The sequence below is a fragment of the Falco cherrug genome, chromosome 8, assembly GCF_023634085.1.
Source record: "Falco cherrug isolate bFalChe1 chromosome 8, bFalChe1.pri, whole genome shotgun sequence".
NCBI lineage: Eukaryota > Metazoa > Chordata > Aves > Falconiformes > Falconidae > Falco > Falco cherrug.
This window is the reverse complement of record NC_073704.1, coordinates 43,085,140-43,100,739: the sequence shown is the minus strand read 5'-3', so window position 1 is coordinate 43,100,739 and position 15,600 is coordinate 43,085,140.

Genomic DNA, 15,600 nt, shown 5'->3' with positions numbered 1-15,600 from the left:
AGAAAAGAAAAGAAAAGAAAAGAAAAGAAAAGAAAAGAAAAGAAAAGAAAAGAAAAGAAAAGAAAAGAAAAGAAAAGGAAAGAAAGAAAGAAAAAGAAGGAAAGAAAGAAAGAAAAAGAAAGAAAGAAAGAAAGAAAGGAAGGAAGGGAAGAAGGAAGGAAAGAAAGAAAGAAAGAAAGAAAAAAAGAAAGCAAGAAAGCAAGCAAGCAAGCAAGCAAGCAAGAAAGAAAGTGACTTTCAAAGAGCTCTGTCAGAAACTCAGCCAAGCACTTGTTCCTGCTAAGGCTTGACAGCAGTCCTGGCCTCCCAATGAACCTAGGGGTGCTCCTGAAGCTGCCCCAACCCATGCCACCAGCCAGGCTGCAGCAAGCAGGGAGCTGGGTGCTCATCATAGAATCACAGGACGGTTTGGGCTGGAAGGGACCTTAAAGCCCACCCAGTTCCCAGCCCTGCCCCGGGCAGGGACCCCCCCAGCCCAGGCTGCTCCCAGCCCCATCCAGCCTGGCCTGGAGCACTGCCAGGGATGGGGCACCCACAGCTGCTCATCCTGGGAGCAGAGTGCTGTGGTGGGCTAATGAGCGGGGTCACCGAGTACAACCCAGGAGATGCCAAGGAGTGTCTGAAGGGTGCCCCAAGGTGCATTTTCTCCAGCTCTGGATTAGTTTCACGTGTTACTGAACCCTCCCTGTGTTTGGAGGCACATTGGGGCGCTGCTGCCTGGGTGAAGCAGAGCAGAATCCAGCGGCTGGTGGGGCTGGGGACCCCCCTGGGCTCCAGGGGTTCAGCACCAGCACAAATATCCCTCCCCTGTGCTGGCTCTGCACCACCCATCTCAGCTCCCAGTGCCCCGGTCCCACACAGGCAGGGGGGCAAGGGGATGGAAGATTGCCTGCAGCTTGTTTTTCTTCCCAGCACAGGAACTGCAGGTCTCTCTTCCCTGCTAAGTGGCTGAGTCCCATCTTTCCCCATGTGACAGCCCACTCCGCCAGCATGAAAACCCACCAGGCAAGATGTCTCATCCAAACAAAACACCCTGGCCAGAACAAACTGATGCTGCTCCCTCCCCTTCCCCAAGCACTGGCTCCCCAGTCCAGGGCGGGAGGCTGCCGGGTTGTGATGTGTGACAAATCCAGGCAATGACAGAAACATGTAAATCTCTGGTATTATCGGCCCTCATCTGAATGTCTGTACAAGGTACACAAGTTGAAGGATTAAGTGCCGGAAGAGGTCTCGGAGCTGGGAAGGTGCTGCAGGCTGGCGTGACGCTCTGATTAAGACACTGACAGAGTGCACAAAACCCCATTTGTTGGCGTGACATGTCAGATGGATGAAGAATCAGTCTTTGTCTGCGCCAGTTCAGTTTTCTTTCAAAAAGCCTTTTAGATCAGCTGCAGGAAAAACAAGGAGGTAAGTAGCCCATTGATTTAATACAAGCAACATGCAAAGTACATAATAATGAAAATCAAAATCCTTTCATAGCATCAGTAAGGGCAGCGAACAATGTGAATTAATGCAAGCTGCATTTCCCTCAACTTTTACCTCCAAAAGTAGTTCGCATTATATGGCTAATTCTCCTTCCACCCATGACTAAATTGTGTACTGAGCTTTACTTTTGTTTGACATCAAAAAGTAAATGATAGAAAATTGGATCCAACAATATGTTCTGATTATTCTTGCACTATAGAATGTTCTCTCAATGTGACAAACCGTGTTTATCCCACTAGGGAGAAAGGGGGAGGGATCCCTTAGGATTTATCGGCATGTGCAGTGCCATTAAGTTAAATAGCCATGTTAATATTTAACACTGTCAATGGTATTTTTATTTCTCTTTTTCATGATTATTAAGATTTTCATTTGTAAAATCTTAACTAAATATAGTTTTGGTATTGGAGAAACAAAAGTTATTTGGGGAATGACTACTTTAGAAGAGAAAGCTACTCCATCCTTCAGGCCCTCCTCCCTCAATGTTACTATTTACCTCCCTGGGGTACAACTCCTCTGCAGTCCCAGAAAATTCCCTCTTTGGGGGGAATATTCATTGCAGGCCCGCACATTCAGGTCTACAAACTGCCGCACAAGAATTGTTACCGACTTCGTTTGTAATTTAGTCAGCTCTTACTTGTGCAGTAGTAACACTACCATGCAATTCCACATCATCATTAAGGAGATTTTTTACATATTCAGCTTTAATTACTTTTCAGCTGGACTCCTGGCTGCCTTATCCTGGCTCACATCAAGTCCACCTTGGGCAAAGGGAGAGCTGGGCCCTGCCTGGTCCCAGAGGGATGCCAGAACAAGTATTTTCCCCAGCTATTCCTGCCTGGCAAAGCTTCAGGCACTCTCCTGTCAGCTGGACCCCATGATAGGGAGACCCATAGGCCACCAGAAGCCAGCTGCTCACAGGGCATCCCGCTGGTGCCACACTCAAGTGCTGGTCACTCTTTGGAGGAAAGGCTTGGTGAAACCAATTCTGAACTGGTTTAGAATCTTACCTAAAAGGATAAAAATCCACAATATCCACAGTATAACTCCGAAGCTGTTTTACAGAAAGAATATTGCCAATGGTTCTTACAGCTCGGCCTGCCTCTCTGAGGTGCACTCAACATCTGCTGCAGGAGAGGCCGTGCTGTCAGAGCAGCACCAGAGTACAGCATGCTCTCCCCGGCTCTGAAGGATGGAGCCCCATCCTGGTTCATGTGCTGCTGCTGGGCTCTGCCAGGAGGTCCGTGAGCATATGGGCACCATGGCACGGGAGGCAGGTGGAACTGACACTCCATGTAGCTTCCCACCAGTTTGCATATGACTGCTGCGAGGAAAATGCTCCAGACCAGAGTCCCAGGCAGATAGTGGTAAGCAAATTCCTTTGGATCCAGGGAGAATACAGTGAAAATAATGTTTAAGGGGAGAAAATTATCAGGAAGGTCACATAACAGCTGAGTTTATGCCGGTGTAAGGCATGGTGCGGTTGCCTTGGAAGCCCACTGAAATACCCACTGTGGGCTTCTGTACATCAGACTGGAGTTAGCAGTGCCTAGCAGAGACTTACACATGGCTGGGAAAGCTGCACATATAAGAGAGTGGACCTGAGGATGAGAAGAGAAGCAACCATTTGGTCCTGCTAATGTCTGAATACACTTACACACAAACAGCAGCATCTTCTAAAATATATCCAATACATTTATTCATCTCCTTCAAAAATAACACATAATGCAGTGCACCCAGGGCCCTGCCTAGGTTCCCATTTTGCCCAGCACTGCACCCCACACATAAGCAAACAGTCTTTGGCCCAGGGCCTTAAATATTAGTGTACAGGCATTGTGTTTAGTTTTGTATTGATGTGCTACATTCCTCACCCACATACACATACTGTGTATATTAGTTTGCTCATCTTACCTTTGAAAGTCTTCTGGCTAGAAGTCTGAAGTGCACAAAGCAAAAAGGCTGTTCTGTGTCAACAGATTTGCAAAGCATTGCGAGGGACCCCTCCCCACTCCTTTTGAAGGCTGAAGCCTGGATCTCACTTCAGCCCCAGCTGGAGAGAGGTCTGTGGCAGTCCTGAGCTGCTGATATGGAAGAAGAGATGGTATTTTGACAAACTTGAAAGAGACAATAGTAATTGTCACTGAATTCAGAATATTGGTTGGGCAATGAAAGAACACAGGAGACATTGCACAAAATACTCCTCATGTTTAAAAATATTAGACTGAGTTAAAGAAAGGTAGGTATAGTATTCTATTGCAATGTGTTTAACCTCAGATATTGAAGTCAGTAAATATTTTACTAGTAGTAATTTTACATTGCTTACCTGTTTCTACACACTTCAGAAAAACATAATGAATCATGCTGAGGGACTGTTGATTTCTGGCTGTGTTCACCTACCTATAAAATACAAGAGAAACTTGTAGAGAGAAAACATTGTCTGTTAATGTTTGTGGAAAACGCTTTGCCCTCTCAGTTAATGGATCTCTTCTGCTTCCGTTTAAACTCAATGTTTTCTGTAAGATTTGGAGTTCTTTTGAATTTTCTTGTGCATGAAAACCTCAGGACAAGAACAACCGAGTTTGACCTCATACTAAATGTCATAATGAATTAGCTGTTTTCCTGAAATCTTTTCCCAAATTCAGTCTTTCAAGACACCTGTAACCATGTGGATTTCTGTAGGATTACAACCAGATGCTGCACCATGACGTGCAGCAGCTCCATGGCCGGTGGGATGCTGCAGGGATGGGGGGAGCCAGCACACCCTTGTAGGAACGCTGCCCCGGGGGCTCTCTCTGGTGGGCTCCCGGCCTCGGCTGGGCCCCCGGCCTGGGCAGAGCTGCCACTCCAAGCCCCCGGGGATGTGAGGGCCTCGAGGCTGCTTCCCTTACAGCAGGCTGGGTGGGTGGGAGACTGGCTGCCATGCTGCCGGGAGGGCCTGCCGCCTGCCCTGCCTGGGCCCAGCGCCCCAGCTTACTGTCTGTGCCCATCATCGCCCGGACCTACCGCCAGGGCCTATCGCCCAGGCCCGCTGCCCGCGCCTGCTCCAGCACCCGGGCCGACGGCCTAGGCCCGCCACCCGAGCCCGCTGCCCAGGGCCACCGCCCGGGCCTATTGGCCGCGCCTACCGCCCGGGCCGCCCGCCTGGGCCCACTGCTCCGGCCCACCGCCCCGGCCCGCCGCCACCCGGCGCTCCGCCGAAAGAGGGCAATGTTGCCGTGCAGAAGCGGCGAGCGGCCGCGCCGGTTTCCCCGCGGAGCCGAGCGGGCGGCGGCCGCCCCGGGCCCCCCCGCTCCGTCCCGCCGCCGCGGAGCGGACCCTGCCGGGCGCAGTGCCCTCCCCGTGGGGCTTGGGGCCGAGCATGGCGGGTGTGGGCGCGGGGCGGCCCCGGCCCCTTCCCCTCCGCTGGCCGGCGGAGAGGCCGAAGGCTGGGGGCCGCGGCGCCAGAAGCGGGGCCGGACACGGGCGGCCCTACCATATTGAACAGGGGGCATCGGGCAAAGACGGGCACACCCCGTGCTGCCCTTCAGCCCGAAGGCGATGGTCGTGTTTCATAGGAATAATACAGATTTTTATAAATGGACAAACCGAGTTCTTACTCCTGTAAGAGGGAAATGAAGGTTCCTTTGCCATTGCTCAGGCCCCAGAGCCAGAGCGGGGCCGGGGGCTGGCTGCAGGCAGCGAGGGCCGATGCTCCCCATCCCTGAGGGTGTTTACAAGGTGTGTAGATGTGGCGCTGGGGGACATGGTTCGGTGGTGGCCTTGGCAGTGCTGGGCGAACGGTTGGACTCGATGGTCTTAAAGGTCTTTTCTGACCTAAACAATTCTATGGCTCTAACATGGCGGGCAGGGCCAGAGGCAGCGGGGCACTCCCAGCTCCCATGTTCCTGTATTTAACTGGGCATGAAGGGTTTGAGGTAAGTGTACGAGCCCAGGGACAGAAATAGCAGCAAGGGGGGGGAGCGGGGGGAGCGGAGCCTGCTGTAGGTGGTTCCAGGAAAGCCTTATTTAACATGGACTTAGTTCTTACCGTGAGCTCTGCTTTTCATTTCTTGAGTCAAAGCTCTTACACCAGCCATTTCATTTCTGCTGCCTCTCCGACATCTGTCAGTAGCTGTACCTGAGAAAATCTGTTATTAAAAGAATAATAACTGTATTGCAGGTTTCTGAATCCGAGATTGTATTTTCTTTCTCAAATATTCATTAACAATATAGAATGTATTTTATTGAAAGTGGCCTTTAATGAATAGTATTCTTGTTTGCGTACAAGAAGTAGCTTCCAGTGCAATTCTCTGACAGTAATTGTGGTCTGAATTGAGACTGCACAATAACTGAGTGCAGTTAATGGCTATCCTGTGGATTGAGTGCTCCACTTTTGTCATTATCAGGCTACTTTTTAAAATGCAGAAATTAGTTAGGCCAGCAAAGAGTTAATTACGTTCCTGTGACAGGAAACCCTCAAAGCACATTAATTGTGAAGAATTCTTTGTCTTTAATGCAAAGCAGAAATTCGAAAGACCTTTGCAGATGATATCATAGAAGTAGTTACCCAGAGCATCATTTAAAAGAAAGAAAGAAAAAAAGAAGCAATGACTACACGAGGAAACCCTCCTGGTAAATAAACTCCTCTTACTACAGTGAGCTGGAATAATTTTGGAGGCATATACTCTTTTTCGTGTTTCTGAAGGAAAAACTAGGCACCTAGATAGAGTCTTTTTGACTCTGCTCACTTTCTAGCCTCACTTTCTGCTGACATTTTTCACAGTTTCTAACGCTCATGCCTTGGCAAAGGCACATTAAAAAAATCTTCCAAACTTCCAGAACAGAATGCTGAGGCTGTGCTTGCAGTGAGATGCAGAGCAATGCACAGTGTTGAACGTGTAGATTTCCAGTCTCTGGCCCAAATAAGCTCCTGCCCTTGGGCTGTGCTCTTGGCAAGGGTGCCGCGCACCCACCTTGCCACCTTTTGAGCACACGGCAGCCCCAGGCGGCTTCAGCCTTGGAGAATGCTGATGGTGTGGGAGCAGCATCACCTCCATGCAGCTTGACAGGGACTCAGCCACCACTCAGCCCCCTGATACCTGATGCTGGGTATCTTGAGGGGCATGGGGCAAATGGAAACACCACATCCCCTTGTTGGGGGCAGGAATCCAGGAAAAAAACCCCAAAGAAGCTGCCTGAATTGGCCTCACAACAAGAACAAATCAAGTCATCATGTCCTGAATGTTGGCATTGCCACAAGACCTGTGAGTAATTGTTGATTACTGGGCTGAGGAGGAGCAAAAATTGTCAGCACAATCAGAGATGGTGTAATTAACTGCAGTATGTAAAAAATAAATTAAATAACACCTCTCTAATGATCAAATGCCACGCTGAGTTGAGTGGGTTAATACAGCAGGTCACCTAGGTCCCTGCATGGGGAGCACTGGCTGCTGCCATGGCTTGGCTGATGGCTGGGCATCTGCCAGCCTCGCTCAGCAGCAGCGTGGGGTCCAGGAGCACTGGGGTGTAAGGCAGGAGATAATGACAGCCCCCACTGCTGTGAAGGGAGAGGTAGGGTGCTGGCTTGGGCAGCTGATCAGCCTGGGTTTCAGGGTGCTGGGAGGAAAGCTGGGCGAGTCACTTGCCAGCTGCAAATGCTCTTCTGTAGCTATTTGCCAGCTAGGCTGGGCTTTTGGCTGAGAATAAAAAACCTGTATCACAGGCTCTCCTTCATTTTTAAATACTTTTACTGATGCATTTATTGCTGGAATTGGACCATGGAATACCATGCTTGCAGGACCGTTCAGAACCTGGTAGTTAAATTGCAAGCACCCTTGTTACACAAACCACAAACTTCAAGTGGTGATGGCAAAGATCTAGTCATAGAAGAGATGTTTTAATTAATGAAGCAGCAAGCTGCAGCAACACCCAGAAATCAAGTCTTGCCCATTTTAAAATCAAGCAAGATCAAACATAACAAAAGTCCCAACTAGTCCTACAAAACAATTCAGTCCTAAAGGCAGATTGAAAAAACGTAGCAGAATAGAGAACAAAAGCATATCAGGTAACTTCCATTAACCAAAAAAAAAAAAAGATTTGGATGTACAGAGGTGGAGTTGCTGTGTGTGGTGGGATGTGGTGAAAAGCGCAGCCTGAGGCCAGTGTGGCTGATGCAAACGCAAGGCCCTGGGGAGCAAGAGGACAGCAGAAGGGGTACAGTGGGGTCAACACGCAGAGCTCTGTGGCCCTCATCCCACCAGAGCACTGTGCCAAGGCAAAGCCTCGGGCAGGGTAGAGCTGGGCTGGGCATCAGGACAGCCTGTTGTTGAGTTCTTCCCAAAACCACAATCGCCTCAATGGCAGCAGGAATTCCAAGGATTTTCCCCCTTTTGCTCATTGCTTTCTTGGCTTCAACCCTACACCATGAACGTCAATAGAGCCCTGACCCTTGCAGGTTAAGAAACTACCAGGGATTGGAGTTGAATTCTCAACTGTCTGAAAACTGAGTCACGCTCTGATCAATACAGTCCATTCTTCATTGTCACTAGCAGTTAAGGAATGATAAGGGGGCTGAAAAGTTGGATAATCATGTAAGACAATTTTAGACTGTTACTTTCAATTATGAGTTAACAGAACTGTTACTTTCATTAAAACAGCTAGTAGCCAGTTTCCACTCAATGTTGGGTTTTTTTTTTTCAGTTGCAGTTTCTCCCAGCTTATTTGCTAATTTAGGACAACAGTTTAACTAAGTCAGAATCAGCTAAATAATGTATCTTGCCAAATATCCCAGGCTTTTCCCATTGCAAAGTATGGCCATTGCAAATTATGAATAAAACTCCTCCCATTCAAAGCAGGAAAGTTGATAGTAATCACACTTGTAAATACAAACTCTGCAGAAAGGGACAGATTGAGCACTAATATACTTGGGGTTTATAGGGAAAAAACAGGCTTCAATGAACATTTTTTTACATAAATATTTTCTGTTTGGATTTAATTAATCAATTTTAATGGAAAGTGTTAGTATCAGAAGCCGACAATGTCAGGTTACTGCTATGTACCTTTGTAACAGGATTAGATTCCCTGAAAGAAATATATTATCCTTAAGACTCAGGCAAGCCTCTGGATGCTGGCCAGGAGCTGCCCAAGATGTGATTCTGCCGCTTCCTTCTCCCTGCCGGAGCCCATCTCCACCGGCAGCGGCTGCACCAGGGCGTTATTAGTGTATGCCGACAACTGGTTTTGTCTCTGGGCTTTCATCAGGATGGGAAGCACAGGAAATTTCGACTGTCACTCTTGTTCTCTATTAGAAGATATGTTCCGGAGGAGGTTACTGATCATCTTAAAGTGTCAGCTTTTGGGCTTCTTTGAAGGCAAATTTATGCACTACCAATTGATCTCTGATGACAGTGAGTCAAAGAGATATTATGAAAGTTCAATGTGGATAGTTCCTGTATGTTAAAGTACACCAACACACACAAACACCCAAGAATACGCTAAGACGTGTGGCTATCATTCCCTCAAGCCAATTCCTCAACCATTGAGACAAAGCTAGAAGTGGCATTGCAGTGTGGGATCTTTAGCTTTGCTAGCATCCAGCCTTTTTCAGCCAAGAAATTATATGCATAATTGATTTCAAATATTTAAGCCCCATTCGGGTCTGTGTAGAACCCAAAATTCAGCTCAGCCTCATAGAAGGCTTTACAGAGCCTTTTACAGCATTGTTTAACAAGCAAGCGTTAAGCGCTTGTGTTGCCTGATGCCCCTGGACAATTTTCAAGCAGAACGGTGCTAACCTTGTGGCTCTGGCTAGAAACCATGCAGAAGCTGGAGTTAGGAGTTTGTGATGGCTAACAAGCCATGGAAAATTGCTGTGGTTTTCTGAGTGAATTAGAAGTGCAACAGGAGCATTTGGTGCAGAGGTAATACAGCACTTCCTTCATCTCCAGGCAGAGACTCCTCGGACCAGGTGGGCAGCAGCCACCCAAAGCAGCCATCCGAAACTTGGGGTGAAGCTGCTGGAAGCAGATGATCAGGCAGAAACCATACGATTTCCATGGTGTATAAGCCGGCAATAAAAAGAAATAGTTAGACCAAGGCTAAGCAGTCATGGAGGACCTGCCAGAACAAGAAAAATGGGCACCACTGGCTGTGTGAGGTGCTTCCCTGCATGGGATGTGTGGTCTTTAGGGATCTAAATAATTCAGGAGGAAACTTTTCCAAAGGTCATGGAAATGTATACACTTCACACCAGGTAAAACCTTAGCTCTCCCCATTTACAGAGTTGAAGGGGGATAAATGATTTGATGATGTTATCGGAGTTCATCTCTAACCATCTCTCTTCACTAGAGGAGCCTCCAGTGGTCCTTTTATCTACATCAGATGCTGCTCTGCCTGGTGAATGAAAGGGAGGGAGGTCTCACCACAGATTACACTAGTAATTCTTCTCCAGAACTAATTAACTTAAAAGATACTGTACTGATTGCAGAAAAGGTGTTAACAGAAGCTTGAGAAGTTGAAAAACAAAATAGATCTGCATTTGAGAAAGGCTCTCTTTAATCTTAAGTTTGTGATATAGAAAATACTCTAAATGGAGCATATTGAAGTAAATTAAGAATTTCATTTTTTATATGTTTGAAAAGCCACTATATCTGGGAGAGGAACAAGAAGAAATATCAACAATTTTCATTTCCACTTGCCACTTTGTTCTTTCCTGATAACACGAAACAGAAGTCACACACCTCCAGAGCATGAGGCCACACTTGGTGTTAATTGCCCTCCCCACCACCCTGGGGGTCCGAGCTGTCAGAGCCCTCAGGGAGGCCAGCACGGCCATGGGTGAGCCCGTCCATTTCCAGAAGGAGAGGCACTGGGATGGAGGCAAAGTCCGTCCCCAGGAGCCACGCTGATCCCCCCTCCCTCAGATGTGGAGTGGTGCTGCATCCAGGGTACCAACTGCTATGTGCCTTTTTAAATATTTTGTTCATATATTGAAAGCACTGAATTGTCAGATTTTTTTACCCTCTAGAACATCAATGTCATTAAACCAGGCTCTGCTGTAACGACACACTGGAGCCGAGTCAGCCCACAGCTCTAGATCACCAGAAATTTTTTCAAAAATTGTTAATTTGTTAATTAACTCCACTACAAATGATATAACTGTCCAAGAGCCACTCCAAAGACGGAGGTGAGGTGGCTGCATGTGCACACACCGGGGAAGGGGTTTTCACGCAGGCTGGATGTGGGAGCATCGGCATGCTGCAGCCCCTGAACCATCATCCTGATGCAGCCTCGAATCCCGCAGTGCGGGAGGGTGCAGGCAGGACTGCCGGGGGCACGTGGACCCTGGTGCGGGGGGAGCCCTGCAGGCAGCAGCTCTGCCCTGCCCCTGCCAGCCTGCTGAGACCAGCTTTGCCCACCTCTGTTCAGGGGAATGTGGGGGTTTAGTGTTTTCCATGGATCTCTCTTCCCAGCTAACAACTTGGTATTTTGAAACAAAACCCATGGCCAGTCTTTGAATATTGTGTTCACATAAATTCCTTGCAAATCGTAAAATGGAACTTTTAAATCTGATTCCTTTAAATTTGGTAGCACCCTATATTTCAAGGCATTTTGGACATTGCTGGTAATATTTTTCTTTCTCGTCCTATTTCCTGCACTGTCCCCATTCTCCTTTTCCATCCATCCTGCTTTACCCTCTGACTACACTAATGTCTCTAAAGCTTTGCATTTACACCCACAAAGGTCCAGCGTCGCTCTGATTTACACCCAGGGTGGGAAGGAAACCAAGCCCTCTGAGCCAAACACAGGCATTTTCTGCTGGGAAGTGTGGGCAGCCCTGACTGTGCTTTGGATCTTTGGTGGTTTGAGATGGGCAGGAGAAGCCAGGCAGGGTCTCCCCAGCTTGGGGGTCATGCCAGTGGCCCTGATCCCAGCTTTCTCCCCTGCAACCCTCATGCCAGCCCCAGCTTCTAATGAGGTTTCCCAACAAAGGAGGAAGATGGATTATATTTTAATATCCAGAGACTAAAATTAGTTTATATTTTAGCAAGTTAGCACTTCTTAGCAGTTGATTTACTCTCAAAGCTGCAAAATCTGTGAACTCGCAATTAATCACATGCTGGTCATTTTCTTTCAGAACCGTGGAGTTGGGCTGTCTGGATCATAATAGGGGCAAACCGCAATTTTGTGGCCAGGAATTACAGCCTCTGTTCAGCTCTGTCATAACGTAGTTCCTCATCTGCTCATTGTTCTTGGTGTGATAAAAGAGTGCATTTTCTCATTTATTTATGGAAATAAATTTATTATGGGATTATTTAGGAAAACCGCGAAAGGGTTATCTGCTGAGAAACAAAGTGCTTGCCAAGCCGTGTGTGGCACAAAGGGGTTTGTGACATTAAGATGATGGGAAGAGCAGAGCGGCGGATGGCAGCCGCCTGCCAGTGGTGTGCAGGGTCCATCCCTTGCCCCTGCGCCACTGCTGGGCTGCTGCCTCTGCATCTGGGCACACCGGGGCAGAGCCTGTTCCTTCTACAAACCCAGGACAAGTTCCTAATGAGACATTAAGGTGGCAAAGGAGGCTGCGCATAAACATGAGTTTGTTTAAACATCGTGGGCTGTATACTTACGAGGAGCTGTTTACTAATAAATCACAAGTAAATTATTGGGTTTTGCTGATGTTAAGTCACCTCTGCCAAAAAATTAACCTGTAAACAGTTTGACATCATGGAGTAATATATCAAAATGCTGCCAGCATACTGATCCCTCACTATGCTGCTGCAACAAATCAATTAGGCTACCAATTCTGTTCATTAGAATTCATTTAAATCTCAATTAAAAAGTTAATTAAAAGTAAGAGTGAGAAGGAAATCATGTCTAACATTCTTATTAAACTCAAATCACCAAATTAATTTTAAATCCAAATCAACAATCAGAAGTGGAGATATAAAGAAAAAGGGAAAAAAAAACCAAAACCAGTACAGTCTGGTCTCCTATGGGAAGCAGGAAGGAGGTTGCGCTTTAGTACTCCCAGAGAACGATTTTCTGGACCATAACGCTGATCAGAGCCTTGTGTCTTGCAGTTCCACCCTATTTTATTTTAAAATATAGTATGTCTGAGTCTAAGATAAATTTGTCTTTGTCAGACTGAGCCTTCAACAACCCCATGAGTTCAAACAAATCCTGCTCCCCCTCTTTCCCTGTTAACTCACCCCAAACTTTACGCTTTTTCCTTCATGCCTGTGTCATGGGAGACTTTTCTGAAAAAAGGGAGTAGGCCACCTTCTGTGGGATTAAGCTGCCCTCACTGCAGGCAGTGCTGCCAACAGCCCCTCTGTCCCCGGGGTGTGGTGGGACCTCTGCCCTGGGCAGGGGATGTGCAGGGGAAAGGAGGGGGCTTCCCCAGCCCTGCTGCCCTGGGCATCTCGCTGTCTCCTCTGGTGTCGGGGGCAGAGGGACATAGGTCCAAAAGGCATCTCGCTTTAACTGAGGTGTGATGATGACCTATGACTTTTAAGAGATTGTTTTTAATTAGGACACAGAGCTTTCCTGCTTGGCTGGAAGCAACGTAGTTTTTTCTTTTGTTTTCTTAAGGTCCAAAAATAGAGCCCCTTTGGTCGTGAGCATCCTCCTGACAAGCTGCAAAAGGCTCAGACTAATTTCATATGCAGTTCTTGGCACCGAGGTCTGGGTGGAGGTGGGCAGGGTCCACCCAGCCTTTCAGTCTCATTAATCATTTGGCTTTCCCTGGCTGCTTGCAGCATCTTCTGGAGGAACCCTTCTCTTTATTCATTCAGACAACCCTTTGGATTAAACAGAGCCAGCTAAATGTCAAACCAAATCTGAGTCTTGATGCAGATAATCATTTCAATAATATTTCTCCATTTGTGCCCAAACACCAAGGGAATAAAGCTTTTCTGCTGTCAGGTAGTGTAAGACTGCAGTTGGTGTAAATGCTTGACATTGAGCCAGATGGCTTAGCCGTGCTGCAAACATATGTTCAACAAGCAGGCTTGCACACATTGGAATTTTATTATTTTGAACTGGTGAGGCATGCATATTTATTTACTTGACCCCCCCTTTGGTGTCACTTTGGTATTAAAACAATCAGTTATAGAGCGTCTCCAAGCAGCGGGGCAGCCCTGGTTTATCAGCTCCTTGTCAGGCTCCTGTCAGCGCCTGGCACTGGCCGGACTCACGCCGTCAGGGGAGCAAGGCTCCCGGACCACCCCACGGCACGGAGGAGTTCCCCTTCTCTGGACAAGTGTTGACTCTGCAATTATACCAGTAATTTTCCCACTTTTTAAAAGACGGGATCTCTCGACAGGTGATATATTATGCTCTGTCAAGTGCATCCCAAACATCTTGCTGGGAACACCAAATTAGAAAGAAATATCAGTGCAAAGGGGAAAAAAATGAACAAGATAAAAAATTAAAATCTTTGGATGAAAGCAGTGGCAGTCAAACACAGAGCTGAGCAAAATCAAGTCTTCTTTTTTTTTTTTTTTTTCTTGCAAGGCTGATATTAAATAGCCAGACATAAATCTAAGTAATTTCACAAAACAGCACCAGAATGACCTGGGACCTGATCCAGAACTCATTAAAAGCTGTAGGAAGCTTTCTTCTGCCTTACATGTGCTCTGGATTGGGCTTGTGTTATATTTTTGGGTCCCAGTTCTGGAGTTATGCAGACCAATATAGTGCTTTCTGACCCAGACTGGTGTGAGGTGTATTTTTTTTTTTTAAAGAAGTACCAGTATGCAAACTGTGTAGCCTCAAATAGTTGTAAAGCCAGCATAGAAACTCAAAATATTTCAGGATGTTGCTTTTGTTTTCATTAGCCACCCTGGAGCGTGGGCAGGCACATTTAGCCCTTGCCTCTGCTCATTCCCATCCCCACCCTTGGAGCGGGTGGTGGGGTTGGGTTTGCTGACCTGACTGCAGCCCTTAACTTCATGAATGCCCCTTGTCACAGTCCTCAGGGCAGGTGCAGAGGGCTCAGGGGTGCTTGGCAAAGGCTGAGCAAACCCTCACAGAAGGTAGTGAGTAGCTTCCCACTGATCTGAGGGGCTCTGGATCCCACCTTGACACAGGCAAGGCCAGTAGGTAGCAGGGGCTGGTTTGTCACTGATGGGCTGTATTTAAAAATGCAGCGTATCACTAATATTCAAGACTACTTTTGAGTCGTAAATACTAAACCACTGTTAAAATAACGTGAGAATGCAAACAATCCATCTATTGCAAAGAGTTCAGCAAACTCTTTGTGGAGGAACGTCCCACAGCTGTGACCCCAGAATGCACGATCGGTTAATTAGCCCATGGGGGTGCTCCATGACTCCCACGGAAGGCTGCAAATCTTGCCAAGTGCTCTGTTAACAGAGTCAGTAGGTGACTGTCTGGGGCAGGGATTGCCGGCCATATGGGTGAGGGGTGCACCAGCATCCTCGCCTTCATGCCCAGGCTGAGCCGGCAGCATGGGCTGCCCTCACCCTGCCTGCTGCGCCTGCACTGCCGCAGCCCCGTGGGGCACATCCCTGCCCAGGGAGGCTTTTCCATGCACACCACTGTCTGCAGCAGGATGATGACTCCTGCCCGGGGAACATCTTCAGCTCCAGAAAGACAGACATAATAATTTAAACCAATATCCTGTCCTTGCCATTGGGTATTCAGTGGAAATCAGAGAAAAAAACTTGCCGTGACTACAGTCGGTGCAGGTCAAGTGCAGGAGCAAATGGGATAACAGGCACAGCCCGTGCTCTTTCACAAATGCCGTCACTGCCATCATGCTTTGGCTTTCCACAGTCATGCTCATTGTTGGCTGGGGCTGAGTTTGTGCTATTTCAGCTTCAGAGGGCAAGGACCGTCAATTATTTTTTGTCCATAAAGTGCCACGCACATCTGCGATGCTCTTTAAATAGTAATAATAATAATGTTGTAGCTCCTGACAAAGCTTTTGCCCGTTCCACGGTCCTCAAGCATGCTGCAGCAAATTGCTAAGCAACACCAATTTCCCCACTTGTTTGCAATTGTGAGGTGCATTACCAGGGCTCCTGGTGGCCTCTCACCCCGAGGGCCAGCATGTAGCTCGCCACCGCGCTGCATCCGAGGGTGGGCTTCTGCTAAACACACTCGCCCAAAGCACGC